Below are 6,629 nucleotides of genomic sequence, written 5' to 3'. Positions count from 1 at the left end.
TCTCCGGCAACTGCGAGGTTTCCCTCCCGTTACACCTTTCAAACTTTTTACTGTCAATTTCCGTTTCAATGCTGAATGACCTTGTAGGTCCCAGTCCTTGGCATTTGGCCTAAATTCTTTATTCAATTCAACCAAACACTTTATTGGTCCTCATCAGTGATTATCTGTCTTCCCTTTCTTGGTCTTCCCATTGGTTATCTTCAGGCAACTTTCATACTCTACCCTGACTTGACTGCTTCCCACCCTTTCTCATCATATAGCTTCTTGGCATGAGTGACCCTAGTATAATTGTAACACCTCATGAAATGGTGAAAATTGAAAGCCAGAGAGTAATCAATGGGGCTTTAAGGATACTGCAGAAAGCCTATAATGCTGTCTGTAGTGCCGATCGAATAAAAGTTGTGAAATGGGTCTTGCGTATAGTTTAGGGTTTCCAGTCACAGCTTCCAAACCTTATCATATCTGTAGTACAGTATCAGTTACAGATTGTGTCTGTATATTCAGCAGGGAATTAACAGACCCATCCCTTGTAGAAGCCTAGGTTGTCAGCATAAACAGGTTAACCATGACCAAGGAGGTATCCACTGTAGTTACAAGCTGAGATAGGATGAAGTTTGTTTCCATAAGCTTTTTCACTTTGTTTTTGATTAACCAAGATTACATTTAACACCTAGTACAGGCATAGGCTGGCTGCTACCAGTCAGGTGAAACCCCAGCCCTCCAAGAGGGCCATCATGAAAATTTGTATGCTGAGTCTGTGGCGTATATAGTTGCACTACCAGTGAGGAGTGTGTTGAGGATGTATGGTATGTAATATAAGTTACTGGGAGCAATTAAGTTTCTTATGAGAGAAGTAGTAAAGTGCATAACAGGGCATGCCGCTGGTTTTGTGTAAAAGAGTACTTGAGAAAAGGGTGTTATAAGTTTATATCTTTATGGGAAGTAATATAAAAAGTAGGAGACAGGACTTCAAATGTAGGTGCAAAGTTTCAAGATGATAATATGGTTTGTAGAATGACAGATTTTGCAGATGCCACAGATGTCGACATGAGACTACTGTAAAGGTCTTGTGTGACTTGGTTGATGGAGAAAGTTAAATGTAAGTGTAAGCGAGGGTAAATGGAAACTAGAAACAAGGTACAGTGAATGTTGTCATGGATGATGGAAGCATGTTTGAGAGTGTATGCAGCAGATAATAGCCCGATAAGGAAAGAGGTTAGTTGCGAAATGCATCATGTATAGAAGGTATCAACATTGGCCATATGTAAAAGAATAAAACTGAAATAGTGGTAATATTGACTACTATTGATACTGAAGTTCACATACAAAACTAATGCCCACCATTTTTTTTTTCCAATCTAATTGGTGGCAAATCTCTTTGACAAGGAAAACATGAATGGTGTGTTCCAAACAATATACAAAAGTATAAGCAGTTGAGAAGTGACTGCATAGTAAGTAGTACAAGAATCAAATGATAAAGTAATTTGAAAACACACACCACTAGTAACAATGCTCAGAGCTTGAGTGAAAAGATGAATTTAAGCATGTTGAAATGACCCAGTTATGTGGAAAAACTGGAGGACAACATCTTTGTGAAAGTGTTAAGTGGTAGGAAAACCTAGAAAGTACTTGACATACGAGGTGGAAAGGAAGAACTTTAATATCCAGGAAGCATGGGAAAAAAATTGTGTACAAGAAGAGGGAAATGTGCCGCTTGTCTAATGGGGGTTTCAGTCCACTGTTGATGGGCCTTATTTGTTAGTCCATGAAATGTCTTAAGTTTTCTTCAAAGGTGATTTTCCCAAAATTCAGCAAATGAAGCATAAATGTAGCAGTAATTTTAGTGTTTTTTTTTCTTGGCTCTCATACAGTAGTACGCCACTACAGTCCATTAATATCAAACTTAGTAGGTAGGCTTCACCTTACTAAACCTTGGGAAAACATGTACACAAACCTGCCGTGCCTTTCTGGTAGAGCGCAAGGTTAACAGCATGACTATTGCACTTAGCCATTAAGAATGTCTTTTGGGTAAATATATATATATATATATATATATATATATATATATTATATATATATATAGATATATATACACGTGTGTGTTATTCCCAAACTATCATGAATTTGATACTGAGTGGTCATATGTGGTTTAATATTTGGAAGTATTTAACGTTATTCACTTGTTAGTTTCTTAGGATAGCTTTGTCCGGGCAGTGATTTGGAATGTATACCTACTCAGTTATGTTTAAAATTTCCTTTTTCTTGGTTTAGGGTTTAATTTAGTTGGTGATTTTTTAAAGATCGTAAAGCTGTTTTTCCCTTGTTTTATATATTAATTGTGGTTATCTACCAACCATTACCTTTTCTTTTGTGTAAATAAGTATTGTAACTTTTGTTAAGGGGTTTGTTCTTTTGTTCCTGGGTTGCTGTGTTATATTTTTACTGACCGTAAATTCTGAGTTAAGATATGAACCCTTCAAATTACGGCCATAGATAAGGTCGTAACATCCATCTTTCAAAAAGACTATTAACCTTAACATTCTGTGAACACTCCTTTCACATTTAATTACTACCATGTGTAAGCGTATGATTGTAGCTATACGTAATTTTGTTTCACTTTCAAATGTTTTTAGTTGTATTTTATTTCTTTTTCTATTTTTAGACTTGTATTTTTTTTATTTTGCCAACCACATATCTTCAGAAGTTGTGGGGAGAAGTCACCGAGAACAGAATTTTCTTCCTTGCCAAGTCATTATGCAATTTAAATAGATAATCGAATTCTACTCGATTGCGTGTGAAACGACTCTGCTGCCGAACCTTTTCCTTATGTTTGGTTTCGCCGTCTATACTTTGTTTACAGTCGATGTTGACAGAATTGTTATTTAAGGACACTAGTAATTTCGTACATTTCTGTGAAGATACGGGCATTATTTATAATTAATTGAGTTTAATGTTAAATGAACAAAAGATACAAGATTATTAACGGGGAAGATTTAGGTTTAAACACTTTCTTTACTCTAAAAGTGTCGTATTGTATTGATGTCGCCAACCCAATACCCGAACTTTCTGTCAAAGGCAGTCAAACCCATGGCAGAAGAGAAAGCTAAAAATACACACCCACCCCTATTTTGAATCGTAGCCAGAGACTTGGAGAACGTGTTAGAACGTTCTCGTGGAAGAGAAGAAAGGGTAATTTTAGTTCCGTGAGGATTCATATAGCATCGCATCGCCGTCGAGTGTGCTATTCAGTAGAGACAGAACGAGAAGTGAACCTGACTGACGTCTATTGTTACCTGTGTCAAAGGTGAAGTCAAATTCGCCGACGCTTATTTCATATTAAAAAAGTACGAAAGAGGATAGTTAATTTGCCACTTAGTAGTGTTATAAATCATTCATCTAAGTAAAGGTGAGAGCTGTTACTTTATTCCAATGCACTTCGCTTACTCAGAGTGAGTGTAACCCATTATACTAGATACCCAGGTGGTGTTAGGGCTTTGTGGCCGATTAACCCATTGACGACACATGTCTAGACTACGTTTTTTATCTGACTGTATTTCATTTATAATTTCATAAAAACATTAATGATAGGACTTGATGATGTTTTGTGTTCAATTATAGGTAGGTATAGGTACTACCTACCTATAGGCTAGTTTTCCTTCTGAATGCTAGTAGGCTACGTACCTACCTACTATTGTAAGATACCTAGGTAAGGTATCATGGTAGGTTGCTGGTAGTTAGGCCTGCTGTGGTTCATTTCCAACTTGGCAGGTGATATAGCCTATAAAGGTATGTAGTATATGTGAGGTTAAACTTAATAGCAAGGAAATTGTATGCAACATTTTAATTACTTCAGACCAGGTAGTTTTTATTTATTTTATTTATTTTTATTTTTATTTATTTATTTATTTATTTTTATTTTTATTTTTATTTCTTTATTTATTTATTTTTATTTATTTATTTTTATTTTATTTTTATTTGATTTTTTATTTATTTATTTATTTTTATTAATTTTATGTCCACAGGTTTGTAACAGTATCTATTTTTGTGACTGCTCATTCTTCTCTTACCTAGAGCTTCCCAGGGCAAAATGAGTTTTTTGTCAGAGAAATACCGAAAAGGAGTAGTAAGTCATACCAATATGAATGGTGTAAAGGGCTGACACAAAATAAGCAATCTGAAAAACTTGTAAGGTTAAATATGACAGGTTATCCTTCCATTTCTTAACCTAACTTGCAGTAGTTTTACCTAGGCCAGGCTTTTTCTATGAAACACAGTATATCTCCCAGATATCCTGGGTGCTTTTAGCATGTTTTTTTTTAATTCCATGAAGCATTAGCTTAACAAATTAGTACATTGCCAAAATTATGAATCATATTTTTCGAACCTCATGTTGTGATTTAGCTTCTGTAGATTCCTTTTAACAGTTATGGGAATTACAGTGGAATCCTGTTTTTGGGTGCAGGAAACTTATGTATGGATAAATCCTAACCTAACCATACTGTGGCTTGTATGCAACATATCAGACTTTTTATACTTGTCCTCATGGGATTCCCATAATTTTCAAAGCCGGAAAAGTTAGAAAATAGTAGGATTCTTCCTGTGATACCTAACCTTTCTTGGGATGCATTGTCCAACCTGCCCTATAGAGGTTATGCCTAATCCCCCTCCCCACCCACAGGTCCCCATACCCTCACTTTTTACTTTCTTTAAAGTTACTCCATATCCTACACTTTAGAGACAGAAGCCTCAAATTCCCTCAAACAAAGTAATTCCATGGGTGAATTAGCCAATGTTTTGAAGAGATGGGTTTTTCACATGAAGTTCACATACTCATAAACCAGCCTTAGGCTTATTATAAAAACATGTCAGGTACGTGCTTACAGATGTTTTCCCTCTCAAGTTCAAAAACTATTTTCCCTTGCTTCCTGATAAAACCCCAACCCCACATGTCAGTAGTTCGGTTATATTCTTTGCATTGGGTCCATTTGTTTCCAAAGAAGCAAAAGATTTAAAATTGGGAAATTTTTTTGGTTTTGTTGTTGTATTTTTTGCAAATAACAATCATACCTTAAAGTGGATCTTATACTGTACCACTTATATACTGTATATCATTGAAAAGCATTTTGTTGACCTGGATAAACTACGTATAGTAGAGTGTTTATTAGGTACTCACGTTTTCTCAACATTTTATTAATATTTAGTTTGAATGTTAAGGTAATTCTGAATTTGTTCCGACACGGCATACAAACCTTCGGTCCTTTTACAATAGGAAGGTACTAGCGGCAGCTGGATAGGTCGTAAGCTTTCGAACAAGGGGTTCGGTAGTTAACTGCTTGTCCGACAGGCGCGCGCGCGCGACTGGGAGGTAAACAAATCACTTTTGCTTTCGGCCTCGCAGTGGATGGACGTGTTGTTCGACGCTCTCTGCCCGCTTCTCGTCGTTTGCTTTCTGAGTATTTGGTTGTAATTGTGTATGAAAGAGTTATTGTAAGTACAATTATTCTCTTTTTTTCATATTAATTGCTGCCTTCAATTATTGATTATGATGGAATCTCCTCGCCCCGCTACCCCACGGAGACTTTGCCCGGGTATCGAAGGGCGTAAATGCGGGAAGTTCAGATCGTTCCCGGAGATTGACCCTCATATTTTGTGTGCTCGGTGTCGGGGGCGCGAATGCACCCGAGCCGAGCCCTGTGATGTGTGTATTGATTGGTCGGAGGCGCAGTGGACTTTGTATGAGGGCAGGAAGAAGCGAAGGCCTGCAAAGGAGTCGTCGGAAAGCTCTCCCGCGACTCCTTTGGTGACGGACACTTCGTCTTCTTTCCTGCCGCCCGCTCAACTTCCACGTCTCGCGCCTTCCCTTCGGGGGGGGTTTCTAGGTCCTTCTCCTCTCCTGACGTGTCGAGTGTGGAGGAGGGGCGCTAGATACCCTGACGTAGAGTGTACTCTGGGTCCTCTATCCGTTCGTCTTCGCGCGAACGGGTAGAGGGATCCTTCTAATCACCCGACTTTTGCCTCCTCAGGTGCGGTTGCCGCGAAGGATGACCTCGGACAGGTGTGGGCATCGTTGGGGCTGCAGGGCGTGCCGAGTGTCCAGGGGCTGCTCTATCATCTCGCTGGCTCCGTGGCGGTCACCCATGCAACGGTCACGACCACCACCACGACCCTTACAACCCCTGGCTATGCTTCACCTCCTCACCTGGTGTACACCCAGCACGCGGTCTCTGTAACACCCACTACATCGGTGCAGGGTCCAGTCGCCGTAAACTCGGGGGAGTGTGGATGCCGCCAACCTGGGTTTTGCCGTGCTGCCGCGACCGGACTTCATGTGCCCGAAGAGCTCGCCCCTGGACCTCCCACCGGTACCTAGGATGTCTGTGCCGCTGGTTCGACCACCTGTACCGCCCACACAGTCTGCCGTACCTGCCGTGACCACGCGCTGCTGTACCTGTACCTGCTCCTGCTGTCTCGTACTGCCGTTCTGTGATGTTCGCACCTGACCGATGTTGTTCCTGTTCTGGCGCCGCTGCTCCCGATGCTGGTCTGTTCGGACAGGTACGTCCAGGGCCCTGTTGCTTCGGCAACAGCAGCCCCGGCTCCGTCCTGGATGACAGATCTGACTCGGTCCT

The 6,629-nt window shown here is 40.0% G+C and overlaps 1 protein-coding gene across 4 annotated transcripts in view; it reads left to right on the top strand.

Moving 5' to 3' along the window:
* Positions 1–3,043: 3,043 nt before the first annotated feature.
* The window catches only part of LOC135194956 (protein unc-45 homolog B-like), a 37,383-nt gene continuing 33,797 nt past the window's right edge, over positions 3,044–6,629 (top strand). Inside the window, exon 1 of one of the 4 annotated variants that reach the window (XM_064221192.1) lies at positions 3,044–3,189. The gene's annotated coding sequence lies outside the window, so the exon portion shown is untranslated. Of the gene's footprint in view, positions 3,407–6,629 lie in introns of all 4 variants that reach the window. The other 3 variants (XM_064221189.1, XM_064221191.1, XM_064221190.1) reach the window with 3 other exon arrangements.

The sequence above is a fragment of the Macrobrachium nipponense genome, chromosome 15, assembly GCF_015104395.2.
Source record: "Macrobrachium nipponense isolate FS-2020 chromosome 15, ASM1510439v2, whole genome shotgun sequence".
Classification (NCBI taxonomy): Eukaryota; Metazoa; Arthropoda; class Malacostraca; order Decapoda; family Palaemonidae; genus Macrobrachium; species Macrobrachium nipponense.
Note: the sequence above shows the minus strand (reverse complement) of the source record. Positions and strands in the feature narration are given on the sequence as shown.